Source organism: Oryctolagus cuniculus, chromosome 14 (genome assembly GCF_964237555.1).
Source record: "Oryctolagus cuniculus chromosome 14, mOryCun1.1, whole genome shotgun sequence".
Taxonomy (NCBI): Eukaryota; Metazoa; Chordata; class Mammalia; order Lagomorpha; family Leporidae; genus Oryctolagus; species Oryctolagus cuniculus.
In genome coordinates, this window is record NC_091445.1 from 36,039,293 (window position 1) to 36,058,710 (window position 19,418).

General features: G+C 41.2%; 1 protein-coding gene across 4 annotated transcripts in view; it reads left to right on the top strand.

The window, feature by feature from the left end:
* Positions 1-19,418, top strand: part of FAM169A (family with sequence similarity 169 member A) — an 83,750-nt gene that overhangs the window by 1,224 nt on the left and 63,108 nt on the right. Inside the window, exon 1 of one of the 4 annotated variants that reach the window (XM_051833237.2) lies at positions 18,254-19,046. The exons of 2 other annotated variants lie outside the window; for them this stretch is intronic. The gene's annotated coding sequence lies outside the window, so the exon portion shown is untranslated. Of the gene's footprint in view, positions 1-18,253; positions 19,153-19,418 lie in introns of those variants that run through there. One more of the 4 variants, XM_070056890.1, reaches the window with a different exon arrangement.

Below are 19,418 nucleotides of genomic sequence, written 5' to 3' on the forward strand. Positions count from 1 at the left end.
AGAGTTTGGTGTTGCCGTGCTTTTTTATTTTGAGGGTTTTTTGTTTTGTTTTTTGTTTTGAACATCATAGGTTGCACCAGTCATCTTTGAGCACTGTATCTTGTTATCCTACTAGGAAGTGTTTATAAGAGGAAAGATTTTCAATGACTAATATGGACTACACTCAAGTTTTTTTTAACCTTTGCTGTTTTGTCGAGGAGGGGAGGGTGGGAAATGAGATGGTGAGAAGCACCTGGGAAAAGACCATTTGTAATGACTTCAGTACAAGCAAAGGTGAACCCCGATAGTCTCTCAGAGAGCTTGTAGTTTTTATAATGGGTTCTTCTCTTGATTGAGGACCAGTTTGAGGAGCTTAGAAATAGCTTATGTGACTAGCAACATCAGTCTTCTGTGTGAGTGATCACAAGTTAAGTTGTTTTACCCGTGGACATTAGGTTTGGACAGATTTCAGTCTAACCTTTGAAATAGTATTAAAGTCTTTACAAATGGTAGCCTTTCTTTAATGAAGCTGCAATACTTGTTTAAAGAGGAGAACCATGATTTGGAGAAAAGGAAATGTTTAATAATTAAATGCTTTTTGAGAGTGAACATTCCGCGGCACTCTCCTGAGTCGAACACAACTGTTACACCTTTACATTAATTCTGTGGATGTGAAAGTTGAAGAAATTAGTCACTAAATTAGTACAGTTGTATTTAATTGGCCCAAGATTGAACGTGATTGTGGTGTGCTTTTTATCTTTAAGGTAGTTTGAAAATTTGAGCATTATTTTTACCAGTGGTTGAAAAATTGGAGAAAAAACAGGATCAAACACTTTTCTGCAGGAGCTCCTACTTAAATAGCCATTTTAAAGCCTTATGTGTATTATTTTCCAGCATCTACCTAAAAACACAAAAACTACTTCTTAAAAATAATTAGAATGTAAGAGAATTGAGTGTTCAGTTAGAGGTTCAAAAACTATCTGTCATGGATTGTGTAGCAAGCCACGATTGTTGATTGGGTAGAAAGTTAAAACCTTCATGTTCCTTTCCATCTCTAAGAGTCTGTGATCTAAACTGAGAAAAGGAATGTTATGATTATTGTGTTTAAGATGATGGATGATGTTCTCTCCACAACCATTAGGCTTCTTTCTCAAGTAAAAGGTTTGTTGATTTAAAGATAATCGAATAGCTAATAATATACCAAAAAGACATCATAAAGTAATTACACTCGTGTATGATGCTTGTTATATATTAATGTTAGCCGTCACAAAACACACCGAACGCCGGAGTAAGGGAAAAGGTTTATTGGGGAACACCCAACAGACTGGAGGGATGGGGCAGCAAAGGAAAAAGAGTGTAAGAGAGAGAGAGACAGAGGAAGGAGAGGAGCTAGTGAGGAGAGAAGATAGAGCAGAAAGAGCCAAAAGAGCCAACAGAGACACAGGTGCAGGAACAGGCCCTTTTAAAACCTTGCCTGAGGGCGGACAGGGAAGCCCGGAGTAGCAAATCCCTTTAGAATGGGGGTGGAGCTTCACAACAGAGGTTGAGCCATGTGGCCACCTAGCTTCCAGCAATGGCGGTGGCGGCGGGGGCTAGAGCTTGGGGATGTAAATCAGGGTATAGATCGCGCCATAGATAAAACTGTGCCAGTTTCCTAACAATACTCATGGAGTCTTACAGCTGGTACCTTAAGATGTATAGGGAATTACTCATCTAACCTGATCTGTTCTTTCATCTAAAGAGTTTATGACTTAACCTGATCTGTTCTTTCGTCTAAAGAGTTTGTGACTTACCTAGGTTTCATCTTTTTTTTTTTTAAAGAATATTCTTTGGTTACTATCTGTTCCAATAAGGTGTTAGTTTTAGGTTAAACCAAAGTAGCTCTCAGCAAATATTGGGCGTTTGTTGTGTGTTGTAGGGCACAAAGAAACAGGTAAGCCCTATCCTCCTGAAGTCTATAGAGAACTGTTGTGGATTAAAATGTTAAAGATTCCTTAAAGTCTAAATGTGCCAAGATTTTTTGGAAATACAAATTGGAAAGAAATCAGTTTACTAAACCGCATTTTTTAAAAACACCAAATTGCATGTCATCACACTTTATTGCAAAGTTCTAAAGTAAGGAATAATATAGAAAATTCATTTTCCAGCAAACACAAGTTGAGGGATGTACTCTTAATCTGGGACAAAAACATGAATGTATAATCTAGAAGTTCGGTTTTATAGGTGGGACAGACAGTAAACACTGTCCTGTGAATGAACAGAACAAAGTAATATGGGACATCCAGAGGAAGGGTGCATTAATTCTGTCTGAATGAGACCAAAAGGGCTTTACAGAATAATAACAGTTGAATTTGAACAATAGACGACTGATAATTTGCCAGAGATCTTTAGAGGTGTGGGACACAACAAACAGTCCTACCAAACACTAAAGCGCAGAGTTTACTGACAAAGTGACATCAGTTGAGCTGGCTGAAGTCCTACAGTGGTTTGGGGTCTGGTTGTGAATGGAGGCATATGAGTTTTGCTCCCTGGTAATGGGATCTAGAAGGAAAGAATGGACAGGCTGAGGTGTTCCCTCTCTCCCTCTCCTCCTTCCACTCTTCCCCTCTCCCTCTCTGTTTCCCCCTCTTTCTCCCTCCTTCTGTCTCTGTTTTTGTTTGTTTGGGGGGAATATCATTGTGTTGTCAGTTTAAAGGCCAGATTGGGATAAAGAAATGTTAGGAGCCCTTATGAAGATCTAGCAAGGCTCTGAAGCAAGGCAATGACAGTGGAGGCAACAAAGAAGGGGCTGGATTTGAGAGAAATTTGCTGGGCCAGCGCCGTGGCTCACTAGGCTAATCCTCGGCCTGCGGCGCTGGCACACCAGGTTCTAGTCCCGGTCCTGGCGCCAGATTCTGTCCCGGTTGCCCCTCTTCCAATCCAGCTCTCTGTTGTGGCTGGGGAAGGCAGTGAAGGATGGCCCTGCACCCGCATGGGAGACCAGGAAAAGCACCTGGCTCCTGGCTTCGGATCGGCGCGGTGCGCCAGCCGCAACGGCCATTGGAGGGTGAACCAGCGGAAAAGGAAGACCTTTCTGTCTCTCTCACTGCCTGTCAAAAAAAAAAAAAAAAAAAGAGAGAGAGAAATTTGCTGAAGTAGAAAGGAAGCATTTATGATGCAAAGATGTGTAAATTTGGGACAGTTCTTAAGCTTCTCTGAGTCCTGGCTTCTTCAGCTGTAAAAAAAAGATGTACTTTGAAAGCATATTTGAATAATTAGAATATGGGTGATTTCAAAAATGTTCATGGGAGGATGGAAGTAAAAGATAAGTTTACCTTGGTACCAAACCATTTTGAAATGCTTGCAGTTTTTTTTTAAATAAAAATACACAATTTTCATGAGCTTTTTGAAGACCCTATGATATACATGAATTTCAAAAAATTATTGCACCAAAACTTACTTGTTAATTCCATTTTCCATGAACTTTAGGCAGGGTGGCAGAGAGAGAGAGAGAGATCTTCCATCTGTTGGTTTGCTTCCCAGATGGCTGCAGCAGCTGAGGCTAGGGCAAAGTTGAAGCCAGGAGCCAGGAATTCCATTTGGGTTTCCCAACTGGGTCACAGGAACTTTAGTCATCACCTGCTGCCTCCCAGGTGCCTTAGCAGGGGCTTGGATTGGAAGTGGAGTAGCCAGGACTCAAAACTCTGATATAGGATGTAGGTATCCCAAGTGACTGCTTAACCAGCTGTGCCTTAACACCCACCTCATTTTTCAGACTTTCTTAAAGCTCATTCTCTGACCTTTGATGTTATTAAGCACATCATCAAATTCTGTTATGATGGTGAATGGTTGAATTGATAAGGGAGAGGAATGACTGACTGTAGGATGATTTCTTTAGATCTTCGTGTATAGCTGGGTTGATGATTGCTTTAACAATAGATTGTGAAAAGATGAAAAAATAGCCATGCAGAGGGAGAGAAGTTAACTTTGGGCATGTTTTGTTTATTTAATTTTTTTTGAGGGAAAATCCAGGTAGAGATATTGAGTGAACTGTTGGAAATACGCATCTGTCCTTCTGCAGAGAAATCTAGGCAGATATTATAGATTTGGAATCTACCAGTGTATATAGTTGGTAAATGGAGCTATCTGGTAAGATTCTTGAGTTAGAAAAAGAAATGTGGAGCAGACAAGGTTTATCGTTATGTGAAGTATTGTAGATTAAAATGTTAAAGGTTCCTTAAAGTCTAAATGCATAGTTTTGAAAATATGAATAGGAAACAGATCATTTTAGTGGATTACATTTTTTCTTTTTTTTTTAAGATTGATTGATTTATTTTGAAGGCAGAGTTTAGAGAGGGAGAGACAGAACGAGAGCGAGATATCTTCCGTCTGCTGGTTCACTCCCAAGATGGTTGCAACAGCCAGGGCTGGGCCAAGCCGAAGTCAGGAGCTTCATCCAGGTCTCCCATGTATATTCAGGGGCCCTTCCACTGCTTTTTGTAAGGTATTAGCATAGAGCTGGATCAGAAATGGAACAGCCAGGACTCGTATGGGATGCTGGTGTCGCAGGCAGTGGCCTTACCTGCCTCGCCTCATCCTCATCTCCAGTAGCTTGCATTTTTTAAGTGCCAAATTACATGTAGGGGGATCCCTGAATTTAAGGGTTGTGCAGAGGAAAGGTGCAGTTGCTGAAAAGAACAGCAAGGAAAGAAACTAAAAAAGAACAGGAATTTGGAGAGAGTATTGTCCTGGGTGTGAAGGAAGGAGAGAAACTTAAGTGGCAGAAGGTGGTCAGGTGAGTCTGGTTTTGTCATAAGGTCAAAAAGAGTGAGTACGAACATAACCAAATAAGTTTGGGGTTGGAAGTTTATTGGAGGTCTAAAGAGGAGTAATATAATGATAAGGATAGAAGCCAATTTAGGAATAACTAGGAGTGAGGAAAAAAGTTAATGAGTTTGATTTGTTACTCAAGGGAGAATTTTATAGTCTAAAATCTCATATACCAGTGCTTGCAAGTCTGGATTGAATCCCCCTCCCCCATAGACCAAATTAATTTATTCTGCAACTTAAGTTAACAGTAGTTATTAATCAATATAGTTTTACAATTTAAGTCAGGCTTAGGTTCGAACCCTGGCTTTGCTGTTTCTAGTTGCATGACTTCATAGGATACTTATCTCTCTGTGCCTCATTTTTCTCAACTGTGGAAGAGTGGTTAGAACCTCTCTGAAAATGTGTTGACAAAATTAAATGTGGTGAAATATCTAAAGGTGAGCTATGAATACCTCCTGTATGACAGACACTTTGTTGAGTGTCTGTCATACATTTTAAAAGCAAACATTTACATCCTCATTTTAAAAATTAATTGTGGCTTATATAACACTTGTTGGAGCTTTTGATCTACATATGATAAAATATAATAATAGGTTGAGTTGATAAAATTCTAGTTCAAAATTAAGAAAACCTTCGATTTTTTTTTTTTTCCTTAAGAGTACTCCCCACTTATCACAGAGGATACATTCCAGGACCCCAGTAGGTGCCTGGAGCCATGGATAGTGGCGGTCTTTGTTTTTCTTGAATCTACGTATCTATTCTAAGATTTAATTTATAAGTTAAGCACAGTAAGAGCTTGACAACAGTAACTAGAAATAAAATAGAATGCTTACAACAATATACTGTAATAAAGGTTATTTAAAACTTACACATTTTTTTATTTCTGGAATTTGCTGTTCAGTGTTTTCAGACTGCAAGTGACTGTGGGTAGCTCAAAGTGTAAAAAGTGAAAATGTGGGTAAAGGGGACTGCTAGTTTATTGAAGTACAGAGAAATGTTTATTCTTGAAAAGTTAAAATAATTCATATTGGGGGCCAGTATTGTGGCATAGTGGGTGAAATTGTTGCCTATGATTCCAGCATCCCATATGAGTACCAGTTCGTGGCCTGGCTGATAAACTTCCCATCCAGCTCCCTGATGTCCTAGGAAAAGTAGCATAAGATGGCCCAAGTGTTTGGGCCTCTGCCACCACATAGGAGACCTATAAGAAGCTCCTGGCTCTTGGCTTTGGCCTGGCCCAGCCCACACTGTAGCGGCCACTTGAGAAGTGAACCTGCAGAAGCAAGGTCTCTCTCTGTCTCTCTCTCTATATATATAACTTTGACGACTGAATAAAATAAAATTAAAAAAATAATTCATGTCAGCCCCCTTTGTAGCTGTTGTAGATACCAGACTAAAAGCCTGTCTTCTAGTTTTAGAAGTCTTAGTTATTTATGTTCATGAGTGGAAAATGTAGCTAAGTTGAGTAAAAAGCACCCAAATTTTAGACATCTTGCTGTTTGGCTTTGTAATGTAAATCTCTCTTGAAATTCATTTCAAACCTTAAAAAAAAAAAAAAGAAATGGAAGTGGTTCTAAATAAATTTTGTTGGGAGAATACTAATTTCTTATTTTAGCTAAATAACTTCTAAGAATGGAAAAAGGTGCAGTTCTAAAGTAATTCATATTGTTTTACAGTTTCACATACAAGTGACCACTCAGTTGAAGTTTATATATTCTCAGCCTCCTTTCCTGAACTCTGATACTGGATTGGATGGAGTTACAGGAAGTTCTTGTGTCTATGAAGAGCACCTACAGTGAAGCAGAGACATACCAGCTGTAACTAACAGTGACTGGTCTGTAGAACTTATTGTTGGAAAGTCCTAGTTCTTTTATCCTTTAGAGATATGCGGGGTAAGCCTTAAGTTTTCATCTGCATATTGATTCTACAAACTTTTGAAGGGTAGTTTCCTTGCCTCCCTCCCCAAGCTAGGTTTATTTTTCCAAATTCATGTTTCATCTGTAAAAGAATTTTGAAATATTTTTTCATCCTGGTGTTCTCCATTGGAGGCAGTACAGTTTTTAAGTTTGACATTTCTTGAAATGTGCCCATTGGAATAGAATAAAATACTGCAGATGCTGTTTATCCAGAAAATATGTAAGGATACTTTTCTTCTTTCTCCTCCTCCTTCCCCTCCTCCTCCTCCTTCTTCCTTCCTTCCTTCCTTCCTTCCTTTCTTTTTCTTTCCTCCTCCTCCTCCCTTCTTCTTCTTCCTCCTCCTCCTCTTCTTCTTCCTCCTCCTGCTCCCTTCTTCCTCCTCCTCCTCCCTTCTTCCCCCTGCTCCTCCCTTCTTCCTCCTCCTCCTCCCTTCTTCTTCCTCCTCCTCCTCTTCTTCTTCCTCCTCCTCCTCTTCTTCTTCTTCCTCCTCCTCCCTTCTTCCTCCTCCTCCTCCCTTCTTCCTCCTCCTCTTCCCTTCTTCCTCCTCCTCCCTTCTTATTCCTCCTCCTCCTCCCTTCTTCCTCCTCCTCCTCCTCTCTTCTTCCTCCTCCTCTTCCCTTCTTCCTCCTCCTCCCTTCTTATTCCTCCTCCTCCTCTCTTCTTCCTCCTCCTCCCTTCTTCTTCTTCCTCCTCTTCCTCTTCTTCTTCCTCCTCCTCCTTTCTTCTTCTTCCTCCTCCTCCTCTTTCTCCTCCTCCCTTCTTCCTCCTCCTCCCTTCTTCCTCCTCCTCCTCCCTTCTTCCTCCTCCTCTTCCCTTCTTCCTCCTCCTCCCTTCTTATTCCTCCTCCTCCTCTCTTCTTCCTCCTCCTCCCTTCATATTCCTCCTCCTCCCTTCTTCTTCCTCCCCCTCCTCCCTTCTTCCTCCTCCTCCCTTCTTCCCCCTGCTCCTCCCTTCTTCCCCCTGCTCCTCCCTTCTTCCTCCTCCTCCTCCCTTCTTCCTCCTCCTCCTCCCTTCTTCCTCCTCCTCTCTTCTTCCTCCTCCTCCCTTCATATTCCTCCTCCTCCCTTCTTCTTCCTCCCCCTCCTCCCTTCTTCCTCCTCCTCCCTTCTTCCTCCTCCTCCTCCCTTCTTCCTCCTCCTCTCTTCTTCCTCCTCCTCCCTTCTTATTCCTCCTCCTCCTCTCTTCTTCCTCCTCCTCCCTTCTTCTTCCTCCTCCTCCTCCTCCTCTTCTTCTCTTCTTCTTTCTCCTCCTCCTCCTCCTCTTCTCTTCTTCTTCCTCCTCCTCCTCTTCTCCTTTCTCCTCCTCCTCTTTTTCCTCCTCCTCCTCTTCTTCTTCTTCCTCCTCCTCCTCTTCTTCCTCCTCCTCCCCTTCTTCTATATTTATCTATTTGAGAGGCAGAGAGAAAGATCTTCCATCTGTTGCTTCACTCCTCAATTGGCCGCATAGGCTGGAGCTGGGCCAATCCAAGCCAGGAGCCTCTTCCGGGGGGGCTCCCAGACATGGATGCAGGGACCCAAGCACCAAAGCCATCTTCTTTCCCAGGCCATAGCAGAAAGCTGGATGGGAAGTGGAGCAGCCTCGAACCGGCACCCACATGATATACCACGGTACCTGCCCCAAGGATACTTTTCTATCACTGGATCTGGGCAGTCATAACCCTCATGAGGAACTCGTCCTATTCTAGAGTCATTTTGCCTTACCTCACAAGAATCTTAGCTATGATTCATTTTGAATTTAGTATCATCTAAATCTCAAGGTCGTCTTATTTGTGTCTGTCTTTCAGCAATGGATAATTTTTAAGCTATAATGCAACTTAGTGAATTTTATTTTTCCCTTAGCTCTGTTTTGGAGTAACTCATTAAAAAGATTGGTAAGCATTTTGTCTTGCCAATTTGATTTCCTGTTTATTTCTCTGTTTTGGAGTAACTCATTAAAAGAAATTGGTAAGCATTTTGCTTTGCCAATTTTGTTTCCTATTTATTTCTCAGTTTCAACTTTAAAACACATGATTTTGTTTTTATTGTTTAGTAACTACTTAAAAATTCTTAAAAAGATGGATCATAATGATTAGGGTAGATATAGAAAGAGCCTATATTTTAAAGTTTTAAAAAAAAAATCTCCTGGGGCCAGTGTTGTGGCAGAGTAGATTAAGCATCTGCCTGCAGCACTGGCATCCCTTATGGGCATCGGTTCTAGTCCCTGCTGCTCCACTTCCAATCCAGTTCCCTGCTGATGGCCTGGGAAGGCAGTGGAAGATGACTCAAGTCCCTGGGCCCTGCACCTGTGTGGGAGACCTGGAAGGAGCTCCTGGCTCCTGTAACTGTGCCACTCACTCTCAAGTAAATAAATAAATCTTAAAAAAAAAACTCCTAAGGAATGAGTAAACAATGTTAAATTCTGTAATAGTTGTGTTGCACTTAGATATGTCATGGGTTGTAGTGGCTTTTTGTCTTGACCTGGGAACCTGGCCACCACATTAAACAGATTGCCTACGTTCAGAGCCTGACTCGGCCACTTTCTCTCTGTGCCTAGATTCCTCATTCAGAAAATGTGTCCAGGAATAACTGCCTCATAGGGTCATATTGAGGAGCACATGAGATGAATGTAGGATATTTAGCATGAAACCTAGTGCAACATAAGCACTCATTAATTAGTGGTCTCTTGCCATCAGCATCAGAAAACATATTCTGGGTTTAAGAAATAATTATACATGAAATTCTGAGGATTATATACCTCTTTGTGAATTAAGACTTCTCTTCATAGCTTCTAATGCCAGTTAAGCTGTAAGTGCTTTGAAGAAAGGAATTAAGTGTAGACCTGTAAATAAGGACATCAGATTATTTGACTCCTCCCCACTTTTCATTTTTATTTATTTATCTTTAAAGATATATTTATTATTTATTTGAAAGTCAGAGTTACAAAGAGGCAGAGGCAGAGAGAGAGAGCTTCCATCTGCTGGTTCACTCCCCAAATGACCGCAACAGCCGGAGCAGGGTTGATCTGAAGCCAGTAGCCTGGAGCTTCTTCTAGGTCTCCCAGGTGGGTGCAGGGGCTCAAGGACTTAGGCCATCCTCTGCTGCTTTCCCAGGCACATTAGCAGGGAGCTGGATCAGAAATGGAGCAGCCAGGACTCAAACTGGTGCCCATATGGGATGCCAGCACTGCAGGTGGCAGCTTTACCCACTACACTACAGTGCTGGCTCCTATTTTTATTTATTTTAATTTTTTAAAAAGGTTTTATTTATTTATTTCAAAGGTAGAGTTAGACAGAGGGAGAGACAGAAACGTCTTCCATCCGCTGGTTGACTTTCCAAATGGCTGCAACAGCCAGAGCTGGGCTTTTCCGAAGCCAGGAGCTTCTTCCCAGTCTGCCTCATGGATGCAGGGGCCCAGGCACTTAAGCCGTCTTCTACTGATTTCCCAGGCCATAGGGAACTGGATTGGAAGTGGAACAGCTGGGACACGAACCAGTGCCCATATGGGATCCCAGTGCTGCAGGCAGAGGTTTTGCCTACTATGCCACAACATTGCCCACCCCCCCATTTTTATTTTTTAAAAATTATTTATTTGATAGAGTAACAGAGCAAGAGAGTGAGCTTCCATCCTCTGGTTCACTTCCAAAATGGCTGCAAACCAAATAAAGTCCAAATTATTTAATCTGGTGTTACTGGCCTGTTGTGTTCGGGCTCAGATTTATTTTCCTGGCATTTCTGCCACTGTTTGTCTTTCTGTACTTTAACTCCTTGGATAAACCCAATTACTTGCCATTCTCAGTGTGCTTTTGGTTTCATTTAACATGTTTTCTCTTTCTAGAGGGTATTCTCCTGTATCTATGCCTGTTGAATGACTGTTTTTTGTTTGTTTGTTTGTTTGTTTTTGTCTATAAGCAGGTCTTTGACTACTCATCTGTGGCAGTTCTTCCTCCTAACACCAGCATAGTTTATTTATCCAAACTTTTATTGGGCCACTTATTTATTTAATAAACATGTATTGAAATTAGAAAGCCTACATATCTCTTATATCTCCTTCACATCCTGAAAAGAAAATGAGAGGTAAAAGAAGAATTTTAAATTTTTTAAATATTTATTTTTTATTTATTTGAAAAACAGTTAAAGAAGATGGAGAGATGAGAGAGCAAGTGAGCTTCTATCCAGTGGTTCATTTCTGAAATGTCCCCTCTGGTTGGGGCTGGGCCAGGCCAAAGCCAGGAGCCTCGAACTTCATCTATATATGCCATGTGGGTTGCAGAGGCCAAAGTACTTGGGCCATCTTTTGTTGCCTTTCCAGGCACATTAGCAGGAAGCTGGAGCAGCTGGGGTCTCAAAAAGGCATTGATAGGAGATGCCAGTGTAACGTTGCACTGGTGGCTTAACTCACTGTGTCACAAATTGATCCCTGAGAAGTGTTTTTAATTTGGGTAAGCAAGCCCAAGTTTACAGGAGAGTAGCAAGAGCATGTGCATGGAACCATGGCTCCAAGTATAACGTTGGAGAGGTCTAGAAAGGAAAGAGAATTGACTAGGCTGTGGTTCAAAGGTTGCTATTTTTCCAAATTGGTGTAATACTCTGCAGATAGTGGAACCCTTGGTTACAATTCTTAGTTATCTAGTGAGAATATTGGGGAATAGGGCTGGGAGGTGGTGGTGGTTGTGATTTATGATATTTCATAAATACTATGCTAAAATTAAGCACCAAGTTTTGTTTTGTTGTTCATTTTTTGGAGGGAAATGGGCATTATTTCCTTTAAATTTTAAACATCAGTCTCTTCCTGATTCTAAGTGAGATGAATCTCTGTGCTTATGTTAAAGATGCCTGCAACAGTGAGTATATAAACTCCTGTTTTAAAAAAAAAATTGTGTCTTTGAAATTTCTGTGCCAGATCCCTGTTAACTTTAATAAAGCCCTGTAAAATCAGATATATGGTAAAGATGCCAGGTAGAAAAGAAAAAGCTTTAGATTGTCTAATACTGAAATGGGCAAAGTTTTATGGCACTAATTTAAATAGTCCTTATATTGTCTTTCCTGATCTTTGTAAATTGCTTTTGTGGGACTGTAAACGGTGTTCAGTAGTCGGCATCATGAGGTACTAGAGTTGTTGCAGGTTCTAGAAACAAGTGTATTATTTCCTTTACCACAGTATACTATGTTTCTGCTTCTTTCTCTCTTAAAAAAGATAATCTATTAATTTATTGTTAGACTTTTGTAATTGTATCTGAGGAGTGTAAATAGCATTCTCTATTTCCTGCTCTTAGTGTATGAATAGTAATATAAGAACTTAGCATCCATTTCTGTGTGGGATAATTTAGTATTTGTGTTCTATTGGGCACCTTTTAAATATTACTTTTTTCTGGATGGTATTTTAGCCATATGAGTTCTGCTTTGTTTCCCCCAAGTAGAACTCAAAAGAACTCAGGTCTGCCTATCTTCGAGTTAAGATGCAGGAATGTAACCTAGATTTTGCCTGTTAAATGCATCTGTGAGAGATTGCACCGCAGAGTGAGCCCCTACAGAAAGGAAGCTCTGAATGGAGGTGTACATTCTTCCCTGTGTCTCCTCCCTTGGAGCCCTCCCCTTCTTCCTGTACCAGGAACAACTGCTGATAACAATATAATTTTATGTTTTTACAGGCTTATCTGTACAAATACACAACAGTTTTATTTGTAAGTGAATTTGGTTTAAAAATGTATGAAAGTGGGCTGGTGCCGCCGTGGCTCACTAGGCTAATCCTCCGCCTGCAGCACCGGCACACCGGGTTCTAGTCCCGATTGGGGTGGTGGATTCTGTCCCAGTTGCTCCTCTTCCAATCCAGCTCTCTGCTGTGGCCCGGGAAGGCAGTGGAGGATGACCCAAGTGCTTGGGCCCTGCACCCCATGGGAGACCAGGAGAAGCACCTGGCTCCTGGCTTCAGATGAGCGCAGTGCGCCGGCCACAGCAGCCAATAGGGGGTGAACCAACAGAAAAAGGGAGTCCTTTCTCTCTGTCTCTCTCTCTCACTGTCCACTCTGCCTGTCAAAAAAAAATATGAAAGTGGACTTTTTAAAAAATTCTAAATGAGTTTTTCCTGTTTTATGAGTGATCTATTCATGCTCTTTATTTCTTTGCATTTTAGCTTTAAAAAATGTATTATTTGTCTATAGTAAGATGTTAGTTTCTGTGGGTTATACAGGTTGTAATTTGTTTTTGATTTTTCATTTTCACATTTAAAAATTTTAATATGTTTTCAGTTATTAGCAGCAGCTTATTCCTCAACCAGAGATTATTTTTCTCTATATATTTTGTGTTCAAATAATTTGCCCTTAGGTAACACAGCTAGTTATTTTGTCACTTTTGCTGAAAAGTATACTCCTTTATACAGTATTTTTTTAAGAATTTATTTATTTGAAAGGTAGAATAACAGAGATAAGGAGAGATAAATTTTCCATCTGCTGGTACACTCCCCCAGTTGACTGTAATGGCTGGGGCTGGGCCAAGCCAAAGCCAAGAGCCAGAAGCTCCATCCCAGTCTACTGCATGGGTTGCAAGGGCCCATCTTTCACTGCTTTCATAAACAAATTAGGAGGGAAATGGATTGGTAACAGAGCAGCTGGGACTTGAATCGGCACTCCAGTGTGGAAAAACTGGCGTTGCAAAGCTGCAGCTTAACCTGCTGTGCCACAATAGTGCCCATAAATAATATTTTGTACCACCCTTATCTACACAGAAAATCTTGTGCCATGATTAGGTTTTCTTTTTCTTTTTTCTTAGTTTTTTTTTAATTAATTGTCAGCCATAAACAACTCAATATATAATCACAATCAATATTAGTGAGATATTTTACCTTTTTAATGTAAGTTACAAAAATTCTGACTTGCTGCATTTCAAGTCCTTTAGATCTTATTTGACAAAATATATAATGTGCACTTAGGAGCCAAAACGCTAAACCAGGGCTCCAGAACATCAGGCCCACAGGCCATTTAAAGCCTGCAAAATTGTTTGGTCCAGCCCTGCCAAGGCAACCACAGGTAGGACTCGAAGTTCAGTAAAACTATATAGCAGGCTAATTTTTAAATTGATAATTTAGGGCCGGCGCCACGGCTCACTAGGCTAATCCTCCACCTTGCGGCACTGGCACACCGGGTTCTAGTCCCGGTCGGGGCGCCGGATTCTGTCCCGGTTGCCCCTCTTCCAGGCCAGCTCTCTGCTGTGGCCAGGGAGTGCAGTGGAGGATGGCCCAAGTGCTTGGGCCCTGCACCCCATGGGAGACCAGGATAAGTGCCTGGCTCCTGCCATCAGATCAGCGCAGTGCACCAGCCGCAGCGCCTCAGCCGCGCCGGCCATAGGAGGGTGAACCAACAGCAAAAGGAAGACCTTTCTCTCTGTCTCTCTCACTGTCTACTCTGCCTGTCAAAAAATAAATAAATAAATAAAAATAAAAAAATTGATAATTTAGTATGTCTCATGAATGATGATAAAAATATCCAAATGGTCCTTGGCAGATAAAAGGTTCCCAACCTCTGCATCTCCTAGTTAAGTTAGTTTCTAAATCTCAAATTTGGTGATGAAGGAAGGTTAATAAATAGCCCAAATGCAACAAATATTTTTATAGAGATTAATTGTAACATGGACATATATGGGACGATAAAGCTTTACAATAGCAAAATATTTAGTTTTTAAAAGTGTTTTTTCAATTAAAAAGAAAGATTTTAAATAACTGTTAAGAATACCTGAAGGTTATTAAAAAGTTATAAAATATTTTAAATCATTTATTTTTGTATTTATCAACCTTTATTAAACAAAAGGTCACTTAGAAAGACTTACTAAAAATGTACCTGTCTTAGCTCTGCTTATAAAAATTCTGATTTTAGTACGTTTTATGTGAATCTGGGAAATTGTATGCATATATTAGAAATCCCCATTGTTACTGATGTAAGTGGCCCATACACTATCTTGAAAAATACTGTTATAGTGTCTACAATGATTTAATTTTTCCTTTAGACAGTAGTCTTGTTTTTCTTTTAACATTAGCCTTCTGAAGAAGTAAAATTATGAAAATCTTCTATGGGTTCTGTATCTTAAGGGGTGGGGAACCTTTTTTCTGGTAAGGGCCATGTAGATATTTATATCATAATCCGTGGGCTATACAAAATTATCAACTTAAAAATTAGCCTACTGGGGCCGGCGCCGCGGCTCACTAGGCTAATCCTCCGCCTAGCGGCGCCGGCACACCGGGTTCTAGTCCCGGTCGGGGCGCCGGATTCTGTCCCGGTTGCCCCTCTTCCAGGCCAGCCCTCTGCTGTGGCCAGGGAGTGCAGTGGAGGATGGCCCAGGTGCTTGGGCCCTGCACCCCATGGGAGACCAGGAAAAGCACCTGGCTCCTGGCTCCTGCCATCGGATCAGCACGGTGCGCCGGCCGCAGCGCGCCGGCCGCGGCAGCCATTGGAGGGTGAACCAACGGAAAAGGAAGACCTTTCTCTCTGTCTCTCTCTCTCACTGTCCACTCTGCCTGTCAAAAAAAAAAAAAAAAAAAAAAAATTAGCCTACTGGGGCCAGGATTGCGGCATAGCCTGTTGGGCTGCCACCTGCAGTGGCATTCCATGTGATCACTGGTTCAAGTCCCAGGTGCTCTACTGCAGATCCAGCTCCCTGCTAATGGCCTGGGAAACAGTGGAAGATGGCCTAAGTGCTTGTGCCCTGCCATTTACATGGGAAGACCTGGATGAAGCCATTGGTTCATGTCTTGGACCTAGCAAAACCCTGATCTTTGCAGCCACTGGGGAGTGAACCAGCAAAGGAAGATAATCTCTTTGTGTTTCTTTTCTCTGTCTTTGTAACTCTGCCTTTCAAATAAATAAATCTTTAAAAAAAAAAAAAAACCTGCCATAGATTTACAGAAATTAGTCCCACCTGTGGTTACCTTGTTAGGCCAGACCAAATGATTTTCTGGGCTTTACATTGCTCCTGGGCCAGATTCCGCCCCCCCCCCCATATATATTGATCTATCTTGTCAACTTATTTATTATTTTTAAAGATGTATTTCCTTATTTGAAAGAGCTACAGAGAGAGCAAGAGATATCTTTGAAGATCATGCTCTGGTTCACTCCCCAGGTGACCACAAAGACCAGGACTGAGCCAGGCCTAAGCCAGGAACCCAGAGTTTCATCTGGGTCTCCCATGTGGCTGCAGGGGCCCAAGCACTTGGGCCATCTTCCACTGCTTTCCCAAGGCTATTTGCAAGGAGCTGGATCAGAAATGGAGCAGCCAGGACTTGAACCCATGCCCAAATGGGATGCTCGTTTCACAAATTGTGACTTTACCTGCTACAACACAATTCTGTCCTCATCAATTTATTTTTTAACTATAAAAATTTAATATTTAATTCTTAATATTTTTGATGGTTCCTTTTTCTTTCTGTATGTTTTTAATTTCCAGCTATTGATGTGTTCATTTATAATTTTAAGTATTTATTACTTTTGCAATAGCATTGAATTTTTCTTTTGAAGTCCTAAACCATACCAAATTCTCAGTACCTTCATGTTTAAGCAGTTCCTAATGTAGAAGTATTTTCTTGTACGTGAAAAGTAAATTAAACTTTTGGTTAGGATGAACTCTTATAAGACTTTGCTATAGTAAGCAATCTTTAACCATTTTAGGACTACCTAAGATGCTGTGCTTTCACACATACCATTGTGATGAACGGAATGGACATGGGAGGCAGTTTTGCTGCTTGCTAGTCGTGTTCCATTGTTTAACTCAAGTGATTTGTTTTATTTTTATCATCTGCCAAGTGAAGATAAAGTACTCCTCTCTTGGGTTTTTGATAAAGGCTGAAGATATTGTAGGAAATAATTTAGTCATGTGCAGCATAATTGTTGTGAGCTAGGTTGGGCCTAAATTTTCCAGATTCTTGCTTTTTACTTAGTGAAGAATTTTAAGTACTGGTGCAAACATGGCATGCAATGTGATAAACTTTATTTACAAAGTGAGAAAAAATACACAGGCGAATTAGGGCTTTATTTAGGGAGAGTGGGCCAGGAATTAGCATACCCTGCTCTGGTTGTCCTGAGTCCATGAGGAGGAGAGAGCAAGCTTCTGTTCTACCTGGCTTTTTATGAGCTTAGTCCACCATTAGATTAGTGATTTTTATTTCAAAAGGTAGTTTTGCTTTCTACTCAAAAAGAGGAACAAGTATCGATCTCAATTAACTTCCTGCTTCACTATCTACAGATTTATAGGCAGTCCTCATGTACCGTTAATCCAGTTTCATTTCTTTTTTTAAATTTTTATTTATTTTTATTTTTTTATTATTTTTTTTTTTTTGACAGGCAGAGTGGAAAGTGAGAGAGAGAGACAGAGAGAAAGGTCTTTCTTTTCCATTGGTTCACCCTTCAATGGCCGCCACGGCGCACCACACTGATCCAATGGCAGGAGCCAGGTGCTTCTCCTGGTCTCCCATGGGGTGCAGGGCCCAAGCACTTGGGCCATCTTCCACTGCACTCCCTGGCCACAGCAGAGAGCTGACCTGGAAGAGGGGCAACCAGGACAGAATCTGGTGCCCCGACCGGGACTAGAACCTGGTGTGCCGGTGCCGCAAGGCAGAGGATTAGCCTATTGAGCCGCGGCACTGGCCACCAGTTTCATTTCTTAGAGGACAGAAAAGAATTGTTGAGCAGAGTCGAGACCTGTTGGAGATCACCTGTCAGAGTTAAGGTAATGGTTGGATGAATCCGGGATTTAGGACCTTGTCTAGGGCAGGAGGGAATAGAAGAAAAAGTCAGTTTGATTATTGATCTGATGGGTACAGTGTAGGTAGGTAGGAAAGAAATAATTTTATTAAGAAAAGGAAGAAATCAAGAGAACAACCATAGGGTTCAGAAACTGGCTTTCTGTATAAAAGTTGGGTACATTGCTGATTACATTGCTTGAATACCTAACTTTTTCCTCAGTCTTGGAGACACAGTCATGAAATATTCGCATGAACTTGGGTTGGTTGAAAGGGTCATTATTTTCTCACTGAGAAATTTTTTTTTTTTTTTTGACAAACAGAGTGGACAGTGAGAGAGAGAGACAGAGAGAAAGGTCTTCCTTTGCCGTTGGTTCACCCTCCAATGGCCACAACGCTGTGGCCGGCGCACCGCGCTGATCCGATGGCAGGAGCCAGGTGCTTATCCTGGTCTCCCATGGGGTACAGGGCCCAAGCACTTGGGCCATCCTCCACTGCACTCCCTGGCCACAGCAGAGAGCTGGCCTGGAAGAGGGGCAACCGGGACAGAATCCGGTGCCCCGACCAGGACTAGAACCTGGTGTGCCGGCGCCGCAAGGCGGAGGATTAGCCTAGTGAGCTGCGGCGCCGGCCGAGAATTCTTTAAGCTCTAAACTGTCCATACTTCTTTTTGAATCTGGTCCCCTCTGTATAGCCCTAAAAGTAGCAATAAAGACTCTTGAAATTGAAATGGCTGTTTAGTGGTTAAGATGCCTATGTTCCACACCAAAATGTCTGGGTTCCATTCCTGGCTGTAGCTTCTGACTCTGCCTTTCCACCAATGCAGAGCCTGGGAGGTTGCCGTGATGGCTTAAGTAATTGGGTTACTGCTATTCATGTGGGAAACCTGGATTGCATTCATGGCTTCTGGCTCCTGGCTACCAGCTATGGTACTTGCTCAGCCATAGCATTTTGCATTAAGCAGTGGATGGGAGCTGTCCTTCCCTGTCTCTGCCTCTCAAAAGAAAAGAAGAATCATGAAATACTTTAGGAACTGAACTTAGGTTTCCATTTTTAGAGGGTATAGTTGATATCCAGTAATCAATAAATAAGGAAAAGTCACATTAACAGGGATTTGTTTTCCAAATGTTTTTCATGTATTTTGTTGTTAAGAGCAAGTCATTCTTTCAAATAATTATTTAAAAAAAAAAAGGGATAGCAGTAAAAGATGGATACAATGCAGCTGATGCTGATAAGAGCTCTTAGAGCTCTTATGTAAGCAGTCTGAATATTATGCCTTTGTACAGGTTAGCCAGGATTGATGAACATACTCATTTGCTTAATTTTTAAATTATTCTGGACACTTTTTACACTTCACTGTCCATTCTGTGTCAGTTTTTTTGATGAGTTAGTTTGCTTGAGGCTGTGCTAAGCTTCTTCATTCATGTAGAAGCTATTTAGGCTTTTTAGTTTATCGCATGGGTAGAGCATAAAGTGCTTGACAAAATTTGATCTGACAGCTTTACAATTATGTAACATAGAACAGAAGCTTAAAAACAACAAAGAAGAGGAGGGGGAACCAAGAGATTTATCCTAACCTGTATTTCTCTCTGGAACCTTACCGCTCTATTCTTGGCTTTCTAAATTGTCATATCTGCCAAAAGGTTAGTAGTCTAAAATTCACCAAGATTTTAAAAAGCAATGATAAGCATTTAGAAGTTGAAAGGTCTTCAGAATTATCCTGTCCAGTTGTGGCCCTTATTTCCATGGGTAAGTATTTTGCCTGTAGTCAGAAAGCTTGTTAGTGGCAGAACTGACCCAGGAACCAAGGTCACAGATTCCCAATCGCAGTACTCGTTCTAGTATAGTACGTGCATAGAATATTTAATAATAAAGTAACTATTATAGTATTTTATAGAAGGAAATTTTATAGAACTGCAATAAATACTATGATACTTGGTTTTCATATTGAGTAACGGTCATTATATTGGTATGTGTATCTGATTGCCTGGGTTCCTAGCCTAACTCCAGTAGTG